The sequence below is a fragment of the Acomys minous genome (assembly GCF_964271855.1).
Source record: "Acomys minous genome assembly, chromosome: 11".
In the NCBI taxonomy this organism is placed as follows: Eukaryota; Metazoa; Chordata; class Mammalia; order Rodentia; family Muridae; genus Acomys; species Acomys minous.
Window position 1 is genome coordinate 3,277,849 of NC_140492.1, and position 24,573 is coordinate 3,302,421.

The 24,573-nt window shown below is 48.6% G+C and overlaps 1 protein-coding gene and 2 long non-coding RNA genes across 5 annotated transcripts in view; 1 reads left to right on the forward strand and 2 right to left on the reverse strand.

Annotated features, from left to right (window-relative positions):
• KCNJ15 (potassium inwardly rectifying channel subfamily J member 15) overlaps positions 1–5,689 on the reverse strand; it is a 39,983-nt gene extending 34,294 nt beyond the window's left edge. Inside the window, exon 1 of one of the 3 annotated variants that reach the window (XM_084802335.1) lies at positions 5,562–5,689. The gene's annotated coding sequence lies outside the window, so the exon portion shown is untranslated. Of the gene's footprint in view, positions 1–1,973; positions 2,133–5,481 lie in introns of those variants that run through there. The other 2 variants (XM_084802336.1, XM_084802337.1) reach the window with 2 other exon arrangements.
• LOC311609318 lies at positions 5,516–9,798 on the forward strand. Its single transcript, XR_014783349.1, has 3 exons — positions 5,516–5,649; positions 6,281–6,529; positions 9,011–9,798. It is a non-coding gene; the product is annotated as an uncharacterized lncRNA (long non-coding RNA).
• Positions 9,799–20,384: 10,586 nt separating this feature from the next.
• Positions 20,385–22,891, reverse strand: LOC311609323. The gene is made up of 3 exons (XR_014783355.1): positions 22,595–22,891; positions 22,108–22,200; positions 20,385–20,797 (listed from the first exon to the last, which is right to left on the reverse strand). It is a non-coding gene; the product is annotated as an uncharacterized lncRNA (long non-coding RNA).
• Between the last annotated feature and the right edge of the window lie 1,682 nt (positions 22,892–24,573).

The window sequence follows — 24,573 nt, forward strand, 5'->3', positions numbered from 1 at the left end:
TGGGCGTAGGATCATAGCACTGTTGTGGCTAGAATCATTTCCTACCCTGTATGTGCAGTGGGAGCGTTGGTAGTGTGTCAGCACCTTGGTGGCAGCAGTTAAGCAGCAGCTCAGAGGGCGTGGCTCCTTACCATTGGCTTTATGCTTTATTTATTGATTTTAGTTATGAGACAGGGTCCTGTGTTTCCTAGGCTGGCCTTGAACTCACTATGTTGCCGAAGGTGTCCCTGAACTTCTGATTTTCCTGTCTCTGCCTCCTGAGTGTGAGGGCTATGGGCTTGTGCTGCCCACACACAGCTCGTGTGTTGCTAAGGATGCATCTCAGGGACCTGTGTTTGCAAGGCAAGCACTTTATCACCAATTGAGTGACATCCCACAACTACAGGTAGCCTCTAGCACAGGCCTCGTAGAGATAGAAACCGGAGAGGAAGCTTGGCGGTTACAGCATTGCGGAGAACCAGAGCTGCATTCCCAGCCCCACATCAGGTATCTCACAGCCACCTGAAGCTCTAGCTCCACAGGATCTGATGCCATCTTCTGGCCTCTGAGGGCCATGTGCACGAGCACCCAGGCACAGACATAATGCACATAATTATAAACATAAAATCTTCTAAAAATCCAGATTTGAAGTGTATTAAACAAGTTATTGAAAACAAAGTGTAGCTGTGTTAAGACATGGCATCGGAACTGGCTACATTTACACACTTTTAGTTTTATTATTAATGTTCTAGCTAAAGCGCCCTCAGTTTGTCACCTGCATATATACGCACGCGTATGGTATAGACTGCTAGCCATTTACAAATCCTTTCCATCCCTTCTCAAAAGATAAAGAACCCGGCAGGACTCTTATTCTGTAGTATTCCAGCATGGCTGCCACCCTGTACAGCCAGGTGCTTCCAGAAGCTTACACTTTCCTACCTCCTGGCAGGTCTGTGGGATGATTGACAGGTGGGCTCACCAGATGTGATAAGGTAAGTCTAGGAATCAAGACAGCAAGGTGTGGCCTTGACTGTACATCCCTCAGTGCAGGGGATGAGGACAGAGCAGATACCAGGACACGAACACCCGAGGGCACTAAATACCCGCAAGGGAGAGAGATATTTGGTAGGCGTGAGCTCAGCAAGCCTTCATCCTACAAGATGACAGCTAACTGATATATGAACTCAGCATAGCTCTCACTCACAGAAACCGGTGGTGGTGGGGTGGTCCTAGCCACACACACACAGGCATTTCACTGAGGCCAGGTACTCAGAGTTCACTGGGGAAGACATGACTTGGTGGCGTATCTGGCGCCATTCCGGGTTCTGGGCTCTTGCCTGGCAAAGTGTTCTCTGTACCTTAAGTTTGTGGCTTTCTGGGTAGAGAGTGTGCACATGTGCCCCCTTATAAGAGGAACACACTGATTGCATCTTACCCCGAGGCCTACACGAGACCTAAAGGGCCAGCCATCGTGTGGAGGTCTGCCGTGGGTTGCATGTCAGTGACATAAGAGGCATTCCAGACATCGCGAGATTGAATTCTCATACCCCACTGGTGAGCAGCTATGTAGAGCCACCAGGCCATACTCCTGTCTTGTTTTCCACAGCTGCTCATCATCTACCATTTGCGTACAGTCACCGGTCCCCACCTTCAGCAACACACTGAAACTTTTATGACACAGGATCTTAGGAAACTGATGAGGCTCCAGCTACATGGTTCCTCACATGCACAATCCCTCTTCCAAACCTCCTTCGAACTTTAAATTTTAAATTCATGTTCCTTAAGGAGAGCCCTGTATTGTATAACCTATGAGTTCTGTAAAATCTTGACCAGCCTCTGCTTTGGGCAGTGGAAAAAACTGCACAAGCATTCCATAACCCTCAGCCTTGTCACCAAGACAGCTCTGACCGAAACGGGATGAACTCAACCCAGACCTCCCAGGTCCGCTAACAATCCTTCCCTGCCTCTTCCTTCTCTGGGTCATATTCACCTACCTTGAATTTCAGTGCAATGGAACTGCTGAGCACTCCAGGGGCACAGCAGGCTTGGGGCGCCGTTCGCCCTGACCCTGACCCCTAAGCGGAGCAGGAGCATCCAGCTGTCACTGAGATTTTGAGCGTCCCAGTATCAGACATGTCTCTGCTGGTGCGGATGGCAGCAGCCTGGAGTGTGCTCAGTTCGAACTGTAAGGTCATACGGAAAACACTAAACAAGGTCCAGGTTTTCTTCCCATCGCTAGCTCTTCCCAGGCTTTTCTCCTTGGGGCATCAGCTGCGAGGGGACACTCACAGGCATTTCCACTTATCCGTTTAACGACTTTGTAAGCAATGGGCTCAAGCCAGCTCTTGGCACCTGTGTGTTTTTATGCCCCACATCAGAACCCCTGTTTTCCTCCGGTGGGCCTCTGATGTGAGCATGGCCGAGCAACCTTGATTCATTCTTATGTGTGACTGAGAGAAGCTGTGTGAGTGTGTTCTGGTTAACCCTTGCCTCGCTGAAGCCTTCCACCCCCTGCCCCCATCAGAGGGAATGCAGGCAGCTCCATTTCTCAGAACCCCTTGTTAAGGAAGGAACCCAAATGTGTGTGATTGGAAGTCTGGGAATGCATGCTGCCCTCTGTTAAAGCTGTGTTAACCCAGGAGACTCCGCATAGAGAACACTCTGCTGCCCGTGCTTTCCCCAGCTTCAGGTCTCCCTCTTTCCTTTATGTGTTTTTTGTCTCAACAAAGCAACATTTAGTCAATAACCTCTTTCTGAGAGTCCTTTGTTTACACCTGCTGCTCCCAGTGTGTCCTTTGAAGTCGAGGAGAAAGCCCAGTCCCTTCATTAATTTACCAAGGACTCAGGACTTGGCTTTTCTGCAGCTGCTTGGCTTTGAACTTGTGGTCACAAAGCTCCCTTACCTGTCAGGGGATTGGCATGAGGAAGCCACCTGAACAGCAGCAAGGAGCTAGGAGTTTTGGGTCACACCTGCCTCTTTGCAGGGCACTGCGTCTGTCCTTGAGAGGCACAAGGCCAGGCCTGTCTGTGGCTCGCTTTGCTCCTGTGCTATGTCTGCCACTGCCTCCTTCCAGGAAAATGGAGGTGGCTCTGAGAAGACAAAGGTGAAGTGCAGGGAACCCAGGAGGGCAAGCAGCCAGCACCCTCTTCTGCTTTGCTTCCTGCCTTTGACCACCAATGACTAACTCTTCTTTGCCAGTGTAAAAACCAATGTTAATTCCTACAGGAACCTCCTATTTTTGCAATATAGAAAAATAACCATTTTCATTTGCAAGAACAGACATGAGAGACCCTGCATTTGCCACATTTGCTGCACAGAGGAAAGTGTAAACACTGTTGCAAAGCCCTAAGAAACGTCTACAGCCTCCTAAGGTGTTTGTGGGGCTGGCACTTGCCCTCCGCAGCACCCACTTTCTGTCCTCACTGCTGCCGTGATGACCCTGGGGTTACGTACAGATTCACTCTAGCCTTAACCTGGCACTCTGAAGGGACACGTTTGTCGGCAGCAGTGGGTCTCCTCAAGGCTCAGGCAGGCGGGCTGACTGCATAGGGAACGCTGTGTCTGACAGTCATTGTGTAAGTCAGAGAAAGGCCACCTCTGTGTTTGCTGCCTAAAGCTACATGGGTGGGCTCTCTTATCCTCAGCACATGCTGCCGTTCAGGGAAACATAACAAAGCATACACAGAAACACACACACACACACACACACGTAAACATACATGCACACACATATTCACATATGCACATACAAGAGCGCACGTGTGTACCACACACACACATATATACATGCACACACAGCATATGCACATATATGCACACTCTCTCCAACAAACACAGAAGCCTTTCCAGCTTTCTTCCGTGAAGGGGGGGGTGGGAGGCAAGTCCTCAGCCCCGAGAGAAGGAGCCAAAAAAACCTGTTTTTGTTAGTTCTGGGCCTGCTGGCATGAGACGCCTGTGGTCTCATTCTTTTGAGCTCCCCCCCCCCCCCCCCGCCCCACCTCCCCTATGTGAGCTGTCCGCACTGGTTACAGCGTGAGGTGAGGAAATTCGGGAAGTGGTGCTTTCTGTAACGTGGCAGGGCACGTTGGTGGGAGGGAGGAGTGCTGAGAGAGAGGGGGCTTGTTAAACACGCATTCTCCTGAAGCCAGCAGAGTCGCGCACACGCTAGCTAAGCCTGTCCCTAAGACTTCCACATTACTCATGTGCACATCCTGGCTGAAAAGGCTCCCTGACTGACTCGCCTGTGCAGGGCTGGGAGGACAGGCGGCCTGGCTAGCGTTCGTCAGTCTCCAGTTGCGTGTGGAAGCCCCACCCGTGAGCTCTGGGTCATGCTCTGTGTTCATGTATTATACTTCAGGAAGGAGCTGTTAGTTAAGTCAACCCCCTTGGAGAGAGCGTTGCCCCGGGACCCACGTGTGAGTGAGTGTAATTAATCCTTCACCTGAATTTGCCCTGATACGCAGTGTTCACACATGGATGGCACTTAAAGGCACATTCCAGTTTTATGTGACACTTTGATTTTTTTTTTTTTGAAGCACGTTTGTAAATTGAAGAGAATGTGTCACCCACTGCTATTACTGATGGAGACCTGTTTGTTTAAACCTTCATGAAAGGGGGCAGATCAGAGAAGGGTCCAAAGTCACAGAGGCTGCCCTGTGAGTGTGAGCCTGTGATTTGAGACTGCCAAAAAGGAATGTTTAAGCTTATTTCTGACCTTGCCAGTGAGCTGGGGTTTGGGAGCTGAGCACATTCAGATACGGAGAATGTTGGATCATGCAGGGCACGGTGTGGGCTTCAGCTTTCCAAAGTTAATTTCTACATTTGCTGTTAGTTTTCTAGCCTGTGGCTGAAAGCATCTGTGAGGTCATGAAATGTCTATGAAACAAATTCTTATTTCCTTCAGCCGACTGAATGCGGAAGTGTAGGAAACAGACAAAAGCAGGCTTTGCAGGGGCTGAAGTGGAGGTTTTGCCTGGTAATGCGCTCATTAGCGGAAAACAGTCTAAATACACATGAAATTATGTGTACATTAGGGAAAGAAGCATTCTCTATGGGTTGCACTGTGAATACAGCGGTTTCTCAAGTCAGACTGCTATCTGCTCCTTTGCCCTACCGCAGAAATGCACAGAGCAGCCTTCCTTGTACCTAAACTGACTTCTCCACCAGCAAATGAAAATGACAGGCAGAGAACTTAAGAAAGAAGTATATAATCACCGAAAATCAGTAACACACTCACTGCCTCCGCCACACGACATAGCAAAGCCCTGGCGAGAACAAAGTGACTCTTAGACTCTAGACCCTTTGCCCCTCAGCATGCTGCGCTGCATCTGGGTTATTTTCTGCAGGCGAGGATAAAACTGCCTTTCCTCCCTTTGCCCCGTCATTAAGGGGAAAAAAACCTTCTCCACACTTAAACAGCACTCGTAAATTCCCCCAGATAAGGTTGACTGGCTTGAACGATTTAAGGAAGTTTTTAAAAAGAATCACGATGTTTTCATTACCTTTGGAAGCCAGGTCTTTTTTCAGAAACATCTCCAGCACGCTGCATGCCCCCACGCCGACATAAGCCCCTGCCTCTCACCTGTAGAGTGCCCAGTGCGGGCTCCTGGGCGGATGGAAACTGTGACCAGGCAAGGAAGTGATCAGTCCACGCAGGACGCCTCCGAAAGGTAGGTGCTGAGGGCTCCTCAAGTTGAAGAAACGCTCTCGCTGTCAGTCAAAAACAAGTCGGTACAAGTTTCTGTAGGAATTACCTGAGGGAAATGAAGAGAGAAAGAAAGAGATTGGAAGATACTGAGTGAGAAAGGAGGGACATAGGAGGAGGGAGGGAGGGAAAGAGGAAGAAGGGGGAGAGGAGAGGAGAGAGAGAGAGAGAGAGAGAGAGAGAGAGAGACAGACAGACAGACAGACAGACAGACAGACAGGGACAGACAGAAAGACACAGACAGACAGACAGACAGACAGGGACAGAGACAGACAGACAGACAGGGACAGAGACAGACAGAAAGACACAGACAGACAGACAGACAGACAGACAGGGACAGAGACAGACAGACAGACAGGGACAGAGACAGACAGACAGACAGAGACCAAGAGAGGAATCTGAGGCAGGAGCCCATGGTGTCAGCATGTCTAAGGTTTTAAGGAAATCTACAGACCAGCACAGGGTGGCTGGGAACAGCGACGAGGACTCCCAGCTCTCCAGGCACCGTAGATAAAAGGGCCTGAAGTTCTTACTAAAGAGCACTCGCATGCTTCTGGAGAAGCCTTGCCCCCTCTTATCAAAGTCCTTATTTTAAGGTCCCGCTTGCCTAAGTAAACTGTGAACCCACGGATTGCCTGTGTTAAGGAGCCTGCCTGAACCTCCTGCCTCCTGCCCTCCCTCGCCCCCCTCCCACCCCAGATGAGTGCAAATCAGAGTCTGAAGCTCCCAGGGAAGCAGGGACCAGCAAGCTCAGTGGGACCACAGCTGTGTCAGAGTTCGTTCAAGGAGAACGTCGCCGCTGCAAGAGGCAAATGCAGTTTTCAGCCCTGCCCGCTATGGCCACGGTGATTATTTATTTTTTTCATGGGTTTTGTTTTCCTTCAACTAGTTGGAAAGATAAGGGTAAATAAAGTTTGTTTGTTTGTTTTTTTTTTTGATGGGACGATTGGAATCGGGATGTAGTTCCAGGTTAGAATTAGGGGTTTTAGCATTGTCGCTCAGAGTCTGTCCTGGTGTCGTCATCATCATCATCATCACCACCACCACCATCATCATCATCATTAAAAGTTAGTCAGTCATATTGGGAGCAGCCCCTAAAGGGAGAGTTCTGGGGTATACAAACAGAGTGACTGAACCTCTAGGATCTATCTCTGTGCCTGTGCCCTTCCTACACACCCTAAGTCCAAGGAAGGAAGCCCAGAGCCTCTGTCCCCTGAGGCATCCTTAGAGAGGGACGGGCTCCCTGAGCTGAGATGCCTTTTGCTGGTCCAAGGGCAGTGATGGGGAACACAGGCTCGTTGTCACAAGAACATAGATGACAAACCTGTCCCCCTGCCCCTTGCTGGGCCAGGCAACTGCACCTGTTTTCACTCATTATCACTGTCCAGGCTTTGGCCCACATGGTATGCCTCCCCAGGGTGGTGCTTAGCTTACACATCCCTGCCCCACTCTGGGCCTCCACGGTCCTTGCTATACGTCACTGACCACTGTTGGAAACTGTCCTGACTCCGGCATTTACTGACTGCCTGTGCTCCACTTTGGAGTTCCTCACTTGCCTTGGACGTTAGAAAAGTCTCCCAGGGACACGGGACACAGTATAAGTCCCCTTACAAGTGTCATAGCTCCTACATAAGCTATCTACATATCTACATATTATTTGCATTATTATATGTATCCTGATATGTAATATATATGTATTTGCTCAGTGAATTGATGAAAGGCCTTGACTCGAAGCCATGATAATTCATAAGTCAACGACTTCAATTCTTATCCTCTGTAGTTGATGCTTATTTCCAGCACTGGCTTTAGTTATGTGGATATTCTTTTTCCCAGAAGTATAAAAGTCTTGCAAAATTTTTTATCTGCTTGATGTTTAGATGTAGGCTTTGTACTTTTTCAAACCTACTTTATTTGGGCTTCTTTAATGCTTACCGCCCCCTGCCCCCGCCAACCCACCTATCCTAGATGGGAGAGAAAAGAGGTTAATAGGAAGAGAAGAAATAGGCCTTTTTAGACTCAGTTCCTTGGAACAATTACACTGGCGTAGTCAGCAGGATTCCAATAAACTAGTTAAACAGCAAACCAGAATTCAGAGAAGGTGACTGCAACTGTAGCCGCCAGAGCCCAGAGCCTCAGAGTGTTCACTGGAGTGGTTCTCTCTAGGAGCATCTTTGAAGTGGAGGGATGAACAGCCAAGACCAAAAGCCCCGCCTCTTGTTTTAGGCATATATACAGAGTCCGTACTAGAATGTTTATCAGTTGGCAAAGGCCATGTCCCTCAAGAGGCCGTTCCTCTTCCAGTGGACAAACATTACCTGTTCTCTCACAAGTCTGTTTTCAGCAGAAAAACACCACACACCCTTACACAAGTCTGTTTCACATCCCACACTTGAGATAAAAACAAAAACATGTTTCCATCCACTACACTTGGATCATAATGTATACCAGCATGATTAGCTGTTGCCCGTAGGAAAGGGAAGAAAAACCAAAGAGGTGGATCTGCCCAAAGCCAGCTCTACAGGGCAGCAAACGGCCATTCAAGACACCTCTTTCCAATTCTCTACCCATGTGTTTCATTGCTCTGCGTTTTTCTTGCTGGTCCACAGGGGATGTTTGCATGCTTGCATAGGTTCCAGGGCACCCCTTGCAGCTTCAAACACTTACAGGTTTGGTTTCTTGCAGGTTCATGTCTAGTAGAGCCAAAATTCATTTATATATGAAGAAAATGATAATTTATAACGTAATAATAGTGACAATGAAAAAAGGAAAAGTAGTCAAAAGTAGTATGAATACATTTAAAACCTTAAATTCTAAGATAGTATTCTTCATGGTGGGAATGTTTACCTTTTCATTCCTTATAATTGATAATATATCAATAGTTAGATTTTGTGATTGTAAATCTGACACAATGCACCAAATGAGGAGACATTTAAAAATATACAACTGTAGTGCTCGCAGGGGAAGTAAGGACGTTTTAGAGGAGTCCTCCATGAGCCTTCAGTCACTGGAGACAGATTTTGTTTTGCATGATTTAATAGCTGGATGACCTGTCTAGGTATATTTCTGGAAATTTCTGAAGCTGAAGGGAGTAGGAAAACCTTTCAATACTGGCAAAACATTCCTGTGTGTCACCCAGTCTCTCTTTTATCTGTGAATAAAATCTGCTTCCCATCCTGGGCTTAAGGAGCAGATTTTTTTTAGGTGGTGGGGTCTGAGATTGGCACAATTAATGGTTGTCGTCCAAATTGGTTAAAGTAACTGATCTGGTAGCCTAAACCCCTCCCTCCTTCCCTCCCTCCCTCCCTTCCTTCCTTTCGTTTCTCCAGTTCAATGAAAGCTATGGGTGTGTCTAATTTGCATGGAATATAATCTACAATCTGCATTTGTATCTGAAATTCTGAAAAGACACTCACATTCTGGGCCTGGGCATTTTCAAGAGATCCGTCTAGTTCCCCCAACATGGAAACTGCAGTGCTTTCAATTCTCCTCCTGGCCTGAGTCACAGCACGAAGCCCCTGGGGCAGCGATGAGAGGAACAAGGTACAAGCTTCTGTGCGTCATGTTAGACAAGGAATCACAAGAAATGTGGCTTTGCTTACCAAATGCCCTGTCTGGACCGATGGCAGCCACTGGCCTCTTGGAGGCTTCCTAAGGCCCCTGCGCCATGCCCAGCAGGGAGGATTCCCCCCTGGAAAGTGGCAAGGCCATGGTAGGGCTCTTCCAGCTCCTTCATGAAGGTGGCGCAGGATCATCAACAGCACACAAGTGACTCAGTGAAAATGTGGCCTCCAGGAGGTTGGTCTCTGGAGGATGACGACAACCCTGGCTTAACACTAAAAATGCTAAGAAATCCCATCGTTCCAGGCAAACTGCCACTGTGGGTCAGCCTGCTCCAGTGTGGATCCTTGGCCTCCCCCTCTCTCTCTCCCTCCCTCCCTTCCTCCCCCCTCCCTCCCCCCTCCCTCCCTTGCTCAAGGTCTTACTATGTAGCCTTGGCCAGCCTTGAACTCACAGAGATCCATCTGGGATTAAAGCTATGCACAACCACACGCAGTCATTCTCTTGTTTTTGAAGCCACTTATTTAATATTAAAATTTTTATTTGAAAATAAAAATTGTTATTCTAAATTGGTCATACTAAGTAGCCAGTGGCCAGCATGTCTGTAGGTGCTAATCCAATGGGAAAACGCGTACTTAAAAAGTTAGCTTCATGACACACGGGCCTCTGCTTAGAGACAGCTCACTCTTTTAGCCCTCTCCTGAGTTACTCAGTGATTCTAAGACCCTCTTGGTGACACAATGGGTGTCAGTGAGTGGCATAGTACCTGCTGACCCCAGCAGGGTGGTGGTCACATTTCCTCCTCCCTAAATCAATTGAGACTTTATTCTTTTAGCTGCTGTTGGTAGAGTTGTACACCTCACTCAATATACAGTTTGCTCACCTCAAACGCATTTCCTGGCAATAGAACCATTCCCTAGCACTTGCTGTCAAAGAAGGGTGAAAGACAAAGGCAGGTTTGCACTGTTGACAGAGTGAGCTGGTAAATAGCAGAGCGTTGCCTGCAGGGTGGAGTTACGGGGTCTGGTCCACGCACCCACATCCACCTTTCCTTCCTTTGGTACCCTAACCTGGACATCCATCCAAAGATTGCACGCTGACTTGTGCTAACTCTTTTACTCTTGTCTTGTTATTTAGCTCTGCATCAAGTAGACGGGTCACTCCCTAAGCCAGGCCGTGAGATGCCATGGGCTTGTCCCGACAAGATGCCCAAGCAGAGGCTGTTACGCCAGGCTAATCCTCAGCACAGCACTTCAGGGATCATTTTCACATGTTGAAATAGAACGTTGCAGAGCTTGTGAAGATCACCCTGTGTAACTTAGAAGACCAACTGCGAAGACAGTCATAGATTTTTCTGCTTCTTTCCCCATCCTCACAACTTTGTGATGGGTCCTTACTTGATGATAAACTGCACATTGTATTGGGGCACCTCTCTCTCTATTTGGGTTATTGATAGCAATCAGCGGTGTGTGTGTAGGGGGTGTTGGTAGTCCTCTCTGTTGAATGGCTACTGTCCTCCATCACCTCCAGGCACTGCCCAGGCATCATCCTCGCTTTAAGTCTCACTTACTTGCATGTTCCTTTTTCTGATACTTCTACTCCTGAACGCAGACAAGGCGTCTTACTGCTTCCCCAAAGTTGGTGCCTGGCTTCTGGCAGAGACTACGGGATCACACTGCAATGTTGGGCAGGCATTATTTAGTCTAACTGTAGCCTTCAGTGGCACAGCTATGCTGTTGCCCTCACTGAAACACCCTGAGGGATTCCTTGTAGTGACCCTGACTTTCCATAAGCAACCTATTCCCTTATTGCACACAGGCAGAAAAGCTTCGACGGCCCCCAAGCACACCCTTGGCATGTATTACAAGCAGGGGAGGGTAAACACCTGTGCTTTTTCGGGTTTGATGTTGGAAATTTTCCCATTGCACAACTGTCACGTCTTGCCAAATATTCCAGTTATTGTGGAAAAACTGAGCAATGAAAATTGGCTAAAATGATGTCAAGTGACAGGGCTCAGCCAAGCTGTCATTAAGGTCTCCAAGAATGTGTGCTGAAGAAGAAACGGGAGTGGCGAGGGGCCCTGACCTCTAGGGCTCTGGCTGCAGAGCCTGCCCATTGTTTTCATCATCCCTAGCTAAGCCGCGGTGGGAATTAGTGCAACATTGTCTAGAAACCGTTGTCCACGCAGCGAACGGAAAGCTGAGCTGAAGGGAAAGCTGCGCCTGGCTCTCTGCTGTGCTGCCAAGTCCATGGCCACCTCGCTGGACTCATGCCGAGTGTCTATCTGAAGGAAGCGCGCTTGGAGACAGCCTGCAGGCAGCATTCTCTCTGTCCTGTTCCTCAACAAGCCGGCATGGAAAATCAGAGCGGTTAGAGCCATGAACGAGCCAAGATCAAGCTTCACAAACTGAAGTCAGACACTGCTGATCTCCTCAGCAGCTGACACTCACACAGAGGGGAAAGAGCGTGAGTGGAGTTACTTAGCTACTCCATTAAGAAAGAGATGGCCTTCTGTTTACTCATTCCCCCCCTCATGTGTGTGTGTGTGTGTGTGTGTGTGTGTGTGTGTGTGTGTGTATGTGTGCATGTGTGTCTCTCTCTTTCTCTCGTGCGTGTGTGTGTGTGTGTGTGTGTGTGTTATTCATGTTCATGTGTTCCTATGTGTGCAGGTTCATGTGTGTACCTGTAGAGGTCAGAGGTCAGCCTTGGGTATCATTCTTCAGGCTGCCCACTCTGACTCTGAGATGGAATCTCACTGAAATATTGGGCTCATGCATTAGGCTCCTCTGGCTGGCCAGCAAGGCCCAGGCGTCCACTGGTCTCCGCCTCTTCCTGAATGCTGGGATTACAAGTGCGATCTACTAGGCCCAGCTTTGCATGCTGGTTCTGAGGGTTGAGAACAGGCCCTCAGGCTTGTAAGGCAAAGACTGTACCAACTGAACCCTCTCCCCAGGTTATTTGCTGCATTTATCCTCGGCCACGTGCAGGAGAGGTTCTGCCCTTGTCCCCCGTTCCGTCCCACCTCCATTGCTTTGCTCTTGCGGCCACCACAACCCACAGAGGGAGTTGAGTGATGACTTGCCCTTCTCCAAATGACTTTCACTGAGGAACCCACACTACTCTCTGGCTACTTCGGCTCAGCTGACTTCCCTTCTGAAATCTGTATGTTTTGGGGAGGCAAGGATATTTCCAAGGGTGTAGGACTCTGACTTATGAAGAAGTGAAACATTTATACCACTCCATAAGAATGTGCCCCAACTAGTGTACTTGGATTATCAACTTAGCCCCATTTTAGTGTCTTGGGCAAACATGTTTTTTGAGTTGTTCACTGGCTTACCTCTCAGCTGCAGTGCACACAGTAGGGCTGCAGCCCTTGCCCAGGTTGCTGACATGCTAATCCTTCTTGGCAAGAAGTTGAGGAGCTGTGAGGGAGGAAATGTGGTTTTCTTTCAGCCATTGGTTCAGACTCTGGAATTGCTACTTGCGAATTGTGACTTGGAAAAAGTTAACACCTTATCTGAGAGTTTTTGTTTTTGTTTTGTTTTGTTGTGCTCGTCAACTGAGCACATCAGTTTCAACTCCAGGGCTCCTGCAGCTGGAGGAGAGCACGGTGGCCGGGGGTGGGGGTGGGGCGCATTGTGTGACCCTGGAGTCACGTGTCTTCTGTCAGAAGACATTAAGGAGCAGTTCTGTGGTGAAGGTGGCTAAAATCAAGGTACACTTCTTGCTTTGTGTTTGCTCATCACCCATGGCAAGCTCTTTGCTGTGTTTTACCTGAGGTGTCCAAAAACCACCCTATGCAAATCCACAGGTCCTCAATTCTTCCTCCGTGCACACGCCAGCCCCTTCAAGATCTGTGTGTTTACCACTTGTACTCGGTAACCCTGAACTACCTCAAAATACTTCCACGATTTTTCATTCCTTCAAAACACCAGGGCTTCTCCAAGAAGAGCAATGAGGAGCACCATGGTTTCCTTTCTTACTCTGTTGCTGTTTTGAGGGGGAGGAGTCAAATCATTTGAATGCTTAAATAGGTTATATTAGTCAAATAAATAGAATTTCATTAGCTTGTTCCTAGGACATTGAATTTAATCAAGCTAACTTTCCTGGAGTGCCTTGTGGTGTGACAGTAATTTGTAAGGTTTATTTAGAATGATTTTTCTGATTTTGATGACGTGTCATGCCTTCCCAGAAATCAAGTGTGAGAGTACATCTCCTGTCATAGCTGTAGAACCTAAGATAATATTTGACGGTGCTTGAAATGGTGTCTCTGTTCATTTGCTAACAGAGTGCCAACAGTGCCCAAACTTGGGTCAATTAACAGAGACAGTGTTGATCTGAGAGACTAGATGTGTGTATATAATGCTATCCGTTGTTCTCGGTGTCCAAACTGCCAATTGAATTACAGAAATGCATGTGGTCAGAGCCAGCATAGCCCACATTTAGAAGTAATGACATGTGACAGTTCACTGAGCCCTAAAGATGCAATTTTTAGTTAAGAGACTAGCCTGCGTCAGAGAAGCACTTTCGAGTGTTTGCTAGGTATCCAGTTTCCTCCTCAGAATTCAGGGAGCAGAGAGAGTGGAGGAGGCAGGAAGTGGGAAGTACCTCCCTCAGCTCTACATGCCCGTGAGAAAACAGAGAGCTCAGGTACAAGACGAACTTGAAATGATAAGAGTAAAGCCAACTTTCTCTTACAAGGTGAACGTGACAAGTGGCCATGAGAGTGCAGGAGCACACGGAGCTGCCGAGACAGCTGCATACAGCCAGTGACTGGTGCTTGGCGGTCATTCCTTCAGTCTCTCTGCCTTTCCTTCCCTCTGGCTACCTGTGTCATTTACTTATGTACCACTGTGACCGACTCCCTAACAAGCCGATCTGAAGGAAAAGGCTCCTCAGCTTATGGTTTTAGACAAGTCAATCCAAGTTCGTTAGCCTCGTGCAGTTGAGCAGAGCATTACAGCAGAGAAGTGTGTGTCCAGGGACCTGCTCAGCTCTCCAGGGCCAGAAAGTAGAGAAAGATACCAATGGCCTACCTCCTATAATTAGGTAACATCTAAGGCTTCCAGAACTTTCCAAAAAAAGCTAGTGATCTGGAGAATCAAGTCTTCAAAGCACAGATCTGCCAATCATGACAGAACCCATGATTATGCCACACATCTTTCACTTTCTAGTTTCATTATCTGGCTTGGCCTTGCTCTTAAAATTATAGCTGAGTATGTCCTCATGTCAGAAGGACTCCATTCCAGTTGGGTCTCAAGCATCTGTTGTATTTATAAAGAACAAACTTCAGAAGTTAGGTCCATAGACCAAAGCTGATACCATCAATCTGATTATCAGGAATTCCACTCATAGCCTTGTCTTAAGGGCAACACTTCCTTACAGAACTTTTACTATACTGCCCCCAGGTCATCCGTTGAGCCTTTTGGCCAGAGCAGGAACACTAACAGTAGCCACAGCTCTCATACATACGGTCAAGAACTCTAAAGCAGGCCCCTCATGATCTGCTCTATGCTGTTGAAAGATGTTCTTAATATCCATCATTTTACATTGACGGTGACCAGCAGCAAGGGCAGGACCGAATCGGACTTCCACTCAGGTCTCCAGCCCCTCAGCCCTTCCCCTGAGCCTCCTCGTGGCCTCTGGCTCCATATACCTTTCCTTGGCTTTCTGCTGTTCTCAGACTCCGTGGTGATAATGCCTATAGCAACCTCTTGTGGTCATGGTGGTGGCTCCGCCTTTTCCTGGCAGCCATGGGCCAGTCACCCCCCTTTAAAGAACATCTTAGACCAACAACACCCATGTGGTCATCTGCATCTGGATGTATCCAATTTCCTTTGCTAGCCATATGGACTGCATCCAACCCACAATCCAATTACTTAGAATATCTTTTATTAAGAAGAAAAGGGCTATCATTGGTCCAGAGGACTCAATGGTAGCTCTCTTGTTTTATAAAATAAATGCCTTAGAAGTCACAAGCTTGAGGCTGGAGAGATGGCTCAGCAGCTAAGAATGCTTGCTAAGCAATAGTGGGGATCAGAATTTGGGTACCAGTATGCAAGCCTGGCACCCTCAAAGTGCCTGGAACTCAGGTCCAAGGGCAGTGGGGACAAGAGGATCTCTGGTGCTTACTGGCTTCTACACCAGCTGAGTAAAATACTGAAATGTTAGTTCCAGGGTCAGACGAGACCCTGTCAGAAATGAATTGTCACACACACACACACACACACACACACACACACACACACACACTATTTTTTTTAGTTGGTGCAAGCCTGACTGCCACTTCACACATAGTGCTGCCCACAGTGCCTGGGATGAACAGTTTTCCCCTAAGAAACTCTGAACTCTGAAATATGTGGAGCCAAGGCTGGAACTAGAAACAGTGATCTCTCTGGAGCTGTTGAACTCAGTTATGGCTAAAGAGGACACTTGGAGAGTTAGAGAGATGGGAGGTGCCCCACACTGCCTGGGGGGTCTACTCCTGCTCTTGTAGAGGAAAGCTAAGATCAGCCCAGGTCAGGTGTAGACTAGGGAGAGACGGTTCATCCATGCTGAGGCCCGAAGGTCCAGTTCTGCTCTGGTGTCTGTGTTCGGCCTGCAATACACACTCTACTCCCTTGCTTTAGAGTTGATGACAGCGAGACAGACCGGGGCCTACCCCTCTCTGGCCACTGGGCAAGTGTAAAGCATTGTCAAATCAGTGTTAGGATCTGCTAAAAATCAGTGCTCCTGTTCACAAAAGTTCTATGAATTCAGATTGTAAACACACTTTCTGGCGTTTGCTTTTCTTTAAGCAAACAACAAAGACTCTCTTGTGCTGCCCACGCTACCCTGAGCAAAAGGACCATCAGTTTAACAGCCAAACAGACTATGCTGTGCCAGCACCGAGTATCTTTAGCACTCTTTAAACACAAGAATATGAAAACCTGTGTTTGGTTGCCCAGGACTTGAAGGCTCAGCCTCACCCAGAGCTGTTTAAAACACTTTGACCAGCCACTCTGCAGCCTTGACCTTCAGATAGCCGTGTCCACCTTGGCTGGGGGAGAGGGTCCCTCCCTTCCATGAGTGCTAAGGTACAAGCCCATAACTTGCCCAATCCACAAGCCTTAATCTCTGTGGCTGGTGCCTGGGGCAACTCTGGATGCACCAGAGGCTATGATTGCTCTAAAGACCCTTTCTGGGGCTGGATAAGCAGGCCGCTGAATGAGTGGCTGGCCAGACACTCTGCTAGGCTGCCCCGTCTGGTATGGCAGGCAGCTGGCCTGGAAGCCTAAAGAGAGAAGCGCCAGACACAGACAATGGCAGAGGTGGCAGAGGCGTCTTGATTCCACAGGCTCTGTGTGAACAGGATAATGTGGGGCATTGCCTGGTTGGACAGCCAGGGATCCCACAGCCATGCAAGCTCAACATCACCTGATGTCACCCATAGGTGTCCCAGACTTCCTGTTGTCACGTGAAAACTCAACGCCGCACACCAGCTCAGCGTTGGTCCCCTGGGCAGCCCTGTTTCTATGGATGCCTCGCTGCCCAGCTCTGGCCCTGGCTGACTACAGAGAGCTACTGGAGGTGCTGCTCCTCAGAGCAGAGGTCCTCATGCAGGTGCTTGAGGGTGGAGGAACAGTTAAACCTACAGAGGCCTTGGCCGGCACCAGCAGCAGCCTCAGGACGTCCCTGGTGGAGCCTGATAGCCCACCAATCCTATCCAGTCCCATCCACCTGCCAGGATCCTGCCACTGATGACAGGATAGGTCCACATCTCCTCTTCTGGGAGGGGGGATGATGGCCACTAGCCCATCTAGGAAAGAGGAGCAGAAGACGAGAAGACGAGACAGAGCCTGGCAGGCTGTAAGCACAACGGAGAATCAAACACTCGGGAACCACTTCAGGAGCTGGTTCAACTTTACTCAGGGAGAACAAAGGCTGTACAGGCCTTGGGGAGCTGGTGGGGGCCTTCTGGATAGACACTCATAATTGGTTGGAACCAGGCACTTTAAGGATGCTTGTTTTACATTTGGCAGCACACTCCTATCATATGAGCAGGAACACAGTCCCTAATTATCCTATAGGTGCAGGGAAGGGAGGGCTATCAGGGAGCTGTGCCAAGGGCCATATATCAAGTGTGGTGAGGGGCATCTATGTCTAAAGACACTGTCCAGATGGAGTCAGGCAGAGAGCAGGAGGCCCTGCCAGGGAGAGGGAGTCCTGCACCTGAGGCCACTGAGCTCAGAATGGCTATCCCAACCGGAGGACTGTGACCTCATACAGCAGGGTCCTTCCAATGAGTGGTCTGGATGAACCTGGCACCCAGTTACTGAGCAGCTCTGGGAACTCAGGCTCTTAGCAATAAGAGGTATCCAAGTTGCAATAGAGCTCTCCAGTACTGCTACAACAGACGCAGTGCCCCAGGCCTGGTGGTTGCTACTGACAACACACAGAAGAGCTGAACAGATTGAGAGTGTCCAGGGTTGGAGGAGGGAAAAGGGAGGTGGAAAGGTGATTGGTGACAGCAGGGAACGGATAACAGGCCCTAAAGGAGCCAGAAAGAAGAGCCTGCAGGCTCCGGATCACCTGAAGAGTTGCAGGGAACTGTGAAAGCACCGTTAGGATCTGCTGAAATCAATGCTGTCAAGATCTCAGTCCTCAGGCCCAGAGGTGTTACACTGGCCGTTGGCCCAGGTCAGAAAGTCCTGACGCCTGAGGTCTGTGAGAGGAAACTCTGACACTTGTAAGGCTGAGGTCTGTGTAGGGACAATAATATAGACAGCTGCTTCTGTCGCTGTCAAACACTGAGGGAGAGGGAAGCAGCTCTGGCCAGCATTTGAGGAGCTTAGTGCCGTCCATGTAAAGGAAAAGTATGCTTGGTCAGCCGGTTGGTGACAAGGGGACCAGAGTTCACTGCTTTATGCTGACTTCCACACAGAACACTTACCCTGAGGTCTGGGAACACTGAAGGAGGCTTCTAAGCATGAGTCCCTGACAGAGGCCTCCAATCTGCCCCAGGCCTTTCTTTTCCTTTCTAGAATGTGGGGGTTGAGAAACCAGTTTAGCCACACAGAGCTCAGGAACCCTGAACTACCGGGCTGTCTCTGTAGCTTAAGTAAACATGATGCTCATAAAGATGGGTGTTATTTTTAAAAGATGAGGCAGAAAAGGAAAGTAAAGCTGGCTGGGATTGGTATGTGGTTGTTAAGCTTGCAGAGGCCCTGGGTTCAATTCCCCGGCACGGTATGAAGCCGGGGGTGGGGGGGTAGGGGGTGGGGTGGGAGCGTGGGGGTGGGGGTGGGGCATGGAGGGGGGAGGAAGGAGAGAAGAGAGAGTGCCTTAGGTCAGGCTATACCAGATCTAAAGGCAGAATAAAAGGAGTCAAGATTCACAGCCACCGAGCAAATCTTTACCTGAGTGCCAAGGACCAGGAATCTAAATGAAGGTCCCACCCCTAACTCAGACACAGCACAATCCAACTCTTAGGAAATGGCTCTTTGATGCCAATGAGGTCAAGGGAGAGCCAGAAAACCCCATCCCCCAGGCCAAATGCAAACCTACCTCCTTAGTAAAGTTTCATTGCAACACTGCCATGCGCATGTATTTGCAGATTATTTACCAAGACTCCCCCGGTGAAATGGCACAGTGACAAGGCTTTGACAACGAAGCAGTGTCACAAGCTGAGAATATCAGCAAGATGGTCTTTTCTAGACGAAAGTTTGCCAGCTCTTGGTCTAGTAGACTAAAGGGCATAAAATGCGCTGTTCCCAGCTGTGCAGGGAAGGCAAGGGTATCAGCTTCTTCCTGGGCATCGCACCATTTAATTAAGTGATCTTATTTATTTGTTTTGGTTTTCGAGACAGGGTTTCCCTGTGTTAGCCTTGGCTGTCCTGGCCTCACTTTGTAGACCAGCCTGGCCTCGAACTCACAATGATCCGCCTGCCTCTGCCTCCTGAGTGCTGGGATTGAAGGTGTGTGCCACCACTGCGCGGCTTAAGTGATCTTATTCACTTAGTGTCTACCAAGCTCCCCTTAAGCATCTATTGTGGGTGGACACTCTTCTCATGTTGCGATGGCAGTGATAAATAAAGCCAACCATGTGCCCAGTTGCGTTTTCTTGGAGGGCCGTAGGCAGCAAGAAGGTGGTGCTGCACCTTGCAGGGGTGGAGCAGTTAACTGCGGGGACACAGGGAAAGCCTCTGTGGGGGGTGGGTGAGTGGGGAGGGATCTCGGCAAGAGGCCTGGCAGGGTTTCACATGCTGGTCTAGGCAGGTGGGTAGGAGGTGGCTTTGGGAATCCTCAGTGTTAAATGTTGAACCACGGCCTCTCTTCCCTGTGCCCTGTGTGCGTATACGCCTGTACATGCTTAGGTGACCGTGACTATGTCTGCATATGTGTATGCAGAGTCTAGAGGTTGCCATTGGTGCCTTCCATAGTCATTTCCAACCTTATTGGGGTGAGGAGGTGGGGAGACAAGGTTTTTCACTGAACCTGGACAGGCTGGGCAGCAAACTCCAAGACCCCTCCTGCCTCTGCCTCCACAGCACTGGGATCATAAGCACATGGCCACATGGCTATACTTTTTTATCTTTCTTTTACAGTGTTTTTGGGGGTCGAAATCAAACATGGATCCTCAAGCTTCTGTGGCAAGGCCTTTACTGACTGAGCTACCTCCCGCCACCCAAAACCCTTGTTCTTATCCCCAGCTGTCTTCCTGGCTTTCCCTTGAACGGGGGGAATAAGTGTGTGTAATAGTGATTGGAGAACGCTTTTCCACAAGTGGCCGTGTGTGAAACCCTGGCTTGTGGGTACCCCCCCACCCCCCCAGACTAGTGCTGATGTGGCAGAAACCAGCACGAGAGAAGGCCCTGCGAGGGGAGTGTGTGTCAAGGGACAACTTCAGCTCAGTCTGGAAGCACACAGCCACTGGGGCCCTGTGCCTTCGACTGCACTTTCTGTTTGGGTAAACATCCACTAGAGACTGGGAAAGGCACACCAAGGCCTCGCCCGCAGCAGATAAAGTAAGTAGTGAACAAAGTGGGTTCGAGGTGACCTGACCCCAGCGGTCTGCGAGCTATGAGCTCCTGCCCGTCACCAACCTGCTGCAGATTGTCCTGCCTGGAGTAAGTCAGTGGCTTATTAAACAGCAGCTATGGGCGATCACCAGACAAGGGGAGTCAGAGAACAAATTAGGTCCCTAAATCTTTGACTCCAAGGAGACGTTAGCCAAGGAGAGTTAAAAACCCAATATTGCTTCAATAACATGTTTTTATCCAAGCTCATTCACAGCAGCATTTCAACACTTCATTTACGATATTAACAGATTTGAGGTTGATGAAAGACGACCCAGCAAGGAGCAAGTTCATTTGCACAAGATGAGAGTTCTGCCCATCTGTCCCAGCTGTCCCAGATCAATAGTGCCCAGCAGACAGCGTCTTAAGTCCGCCCACATGTGTTGTGAACTCCAATATGCCGATCATTTTTTTTTTAAACCAGGAGCAAAAGCAAGGCCCCGAATACAAGGGAAGGTGACCTGAATGCTCTGCACTCACTCAGGGGAAACTGCAAACCTGAAAATTCACAGCAAGAAAAACATGTCTTACCAAAGTGCAAACCAGACACTTGGCATCTGCTCTGTGTGACGCAGGGCTCCCGACGGGCAGGAAAACCACAGTAAAGAGCTGATTATCCTGTGAGAGTACATTCCACGGTCTGTCCAAGGCTATTTTTGTTTTACAATAAGGTACAATATGTTCCATGATGTTCCCGATCCTGGGCACTTAAAAAATTTATATCTGTATGCTATTAACTCTAGTAAGTCACGGAGACTCTGTCAATCATGTAAATAAATGCTTCAGGTCTGGGTGTCCACTAAGTTCAATAGCGGTGATGATACATACACAGAGTGTTTTAAACAATCACAACACTGGTGGCTGCTCACCTGTTGTCTGCGGGAGCCATTAATGACAGCTATGTTCAATAGGCAACTCAGGTAAACTGGGTTTTATGGGCCAAACACCAAAGTATGGTGTTCCTTAGCAAAAGAAATATATTTAATTTTTTAAAAATGAGAAGTGAGTTTTTAAAAGTTATGTTTGGCAAAATGTTGTTTGGTTTACAAAAAGAAAGAAAGAGAAAAAAGAACTAAGTCCCCCTCACAGAGGGTGCCAGGAACTTAAGTAGTGAGAAAATAAATGTTTCTGTTTTAAGTTAGAGTCTGTAAACCCTGAAGCAGCTTTGGAAGAGGGAATGGTTTTCCTGACAGAAAGGACATCAGCATCAGGATGCATCTGAGGACGACTTTCCAGTCACCTCACAGGACGGCAGCTGGCCACCGTGAGGTTGCCCCGGAGCCACATCGGGCATCTGTGGCATCTGTGTTCCTCCTTGCTAATGCTTAACTGGCTATCACAACCTCTTCTACCTCCCCAGACCTACCTAGCTACTTTTTAACCATTTAAGACCAGGAAGCTGGACAGAGTGAGCTGACATCCAGTTGCCCGCTTTGCTACGGAGGTCTCAGCTGGAGAGCTCAGCAAATTCCTCCTTGTTTGTGTGCTTTGCAGACTTTGACAAGTTCAGAGGTCAAGAAAAGGTTAGCCATCTGCAAAGCCTTGGTGAAAGCCCATGGTGTGTGTGTGTGTGCACGCACATGTGTGCACACGTGTGTGTGTGTGTGTGTGTGTGCACATAAATGTTGAGGATCAGAGGTCAAGGGTGGGCATCTGCTAATGCTTTCCAGTTTTAGAGACAGGGTCTCCCACTGAACCCCAAGCTTACTTATTCAGCTAGAGTGAGTCCAGACAGTCCTAGGGATCCCCCTGCCTTGGCCTCTCCAGTGCTGGGACTACAGTGCACACCATAGTGCCCAGGTACTTACCTGAGTGCTGGGGGTTTGAACTCAGATGCTTGTACGACAAGCATCTTCCTGACTGAGCCATCTTCCAAACTCCACTCTGTAGTTCTTGAGGGCCTTTCTGGGAGAGAGAGAACATGAAGGAAGCGCTTTTTGTTTGTTTAATAAAGCACAATACTCAGAGAAAGCTGGTGGAAAGGTAGGAAGAAACAACACATCATGTGTGTGTGTGCATGTATGTGTGTTTGTGTGTTTGTGTGTTTGTATATGTGTGTATTTGTGTGTATGGCTGTGTTTGTATATGTGTTTGTGTGTGTACATGTATGTGTTTGTATGTATGTGTTTGTGTGTATACATGTATGTGTTTGTATGTATGTATTTGTGCCTGCATATATGTGGCTGTGTGTGTGTGTGTGTGTGTATCAAGAAGACACAAACTAGAAGGCTCCTTCTGGGGCTACAGTAAAAACAATACTCATTGTACAAATTTATACCTCATAAGAAAACATACCCACACAGGGTTATTGTTCCAACTTTTTTAACATTGGCTTTGCTGAGAAGATCAGGAAACTTGAGCCAGACATCTGCATCCAATGATAAACTCAGGCAGGAATGTCCCTTTTCCACTGTGTGGCAGTCACAGCAGCAGCAGCAGCAACTCTGACACAAGAGACAGTGCTCTGTTTTCACTCAGAGCCGAGCTGAGGGTCCAAGCCAACTGCCTGGCTGGTGCTGGCAGCAGTGGCGCCCTTTGGTGACCGGAATTTTTATTTTCTACCTTTGCCTTGCTCAGTAGCCTGTGAGTGTCTTGTACCTCTCTGTGGTACTTTCTCATAAAAAGCAAAAACACGACCTTATTGTTTTTATTTATAGAGTACCAAACACGTGGCTTAAGCCAGCACCTTTCCTGAACTGAAGTTGATGTGTCTTTAGTGGAAATTTTTAAATGCTTCAAAGGGGTAAAAAAGTAGAAAACGGGGAGAAAGTAAAACTAAGGTAAACCCCAAGAAGAGGTTATTCAGACCTACTGTGTGCAGTCAGCCTCAGAGCCCTCCAGCTCTCAAGGAAGTTCGGGGAGGCAGGCAAAACCCCCGAGCTGGATATGATATATACTGGTTGTTGAGTTTTATGTCCTTTCTTCTTGTGGGCTTCTGACCCTGTGGAAGCAGAGAGGTGACTAAACACATCAAATTGTAAAGAAATGTCAAACCAAAGAGATTTCCCTTGGACCCTTTAGAGCTGAGTATGAGCATGCTGCCAGGAACCTGTAGCTCACCGTGACCAACCAGCTCTGAACGCTCTCCATCAGCCCATGTGGAAAGTGTTCTTTTCTTTCTTTTCCCCCTGTAACCAGAGGCCAATAGCAGCTTCTATGGCGCAGTGGGGAAGGACTGAATTCTGCGGATGAACCGCAGCGCAGACGTTCGCTGTCACTGTCACACCCGCACACCCAGTGGAGGGCTTTCACCTACACACTTTCCCCGAGTCCCTGGATTCCCACCCTCAGGGCCATTTTTAAGGACTTGTATGTTGTATGTGGCATGCTTCACAGGGACGGGAGGGGTGGAAGCACGGGAGCTGGAAGGGACCGCTCTCCAGCACTCCTGCTCCTCCACAGCAAGCCCTGGACAGCTATGTGTTGGAAACTTTATCTAATCTGATATCCCCCCCCCCTTTTCCTTCCATCGTGGAAAGTTCTTCTTAGTAATAATCTTTCAGACAATGATGCCTCATCTAAGGTTTGAAACATTTTATCCTCTGGCCTGGAAGTCACGGTTTTAGACACATTCTGTCAGCTGTTTGCCAGCCTGTGTGGCTGCCTGTCTGCTGTCTGTCTGCCTGCCTGCCTGTCTGTCTGCCTGTCTGCTGTCTGTCTGCCTGCCTGCCTGTCTCTCAGACTGTCTCTGTATCTCTCTGTCTGCTCCCCCTGTGTGTGTGTGTGTGTGTGTGTGTGTGTGTGTGTGTGTGTGTGTATGGATACACCTATGTGTTCACATGCTGGTAGAAGTCAGAGGTCAGAACACTGCCTACTTTTAAAATATTTTCCCCACTTTCACCTGGAACTTGATGATGAGGCTATGCAGACTGGTCCGTGAGCCCCAGGAATCTCTGTCTGTTTCCACTTCCTCAACACTGGAATCACCATGTTTAGCTTTCTTATATGGGTTCTGGGAATCAAACTCAGATCGTCACACTTGCAAAGTGAGCGCTTTTCTGACTGAGCCATCTCTCCAGACCCTAGACTGTTTTTTAAATGGTGAATATTTTTGTATTTGCTGTTCAACAAAGGAAGTGGCACTCTGAGCAAATGTCAAGATGCCTGCGTTTGTTTGTTTCTCTTTACAGGAAGGCCCTGATGCTGGGCTAATGAGCCTGCCACGCTCTTAGCTCACCTCTACCTGCATCTCTCTCCTCACTGATGGTCCTCCACTGCATCCATGAATGATCAGGAGATGACCATCGACACCATGGCAGTTACTTTACACTCCA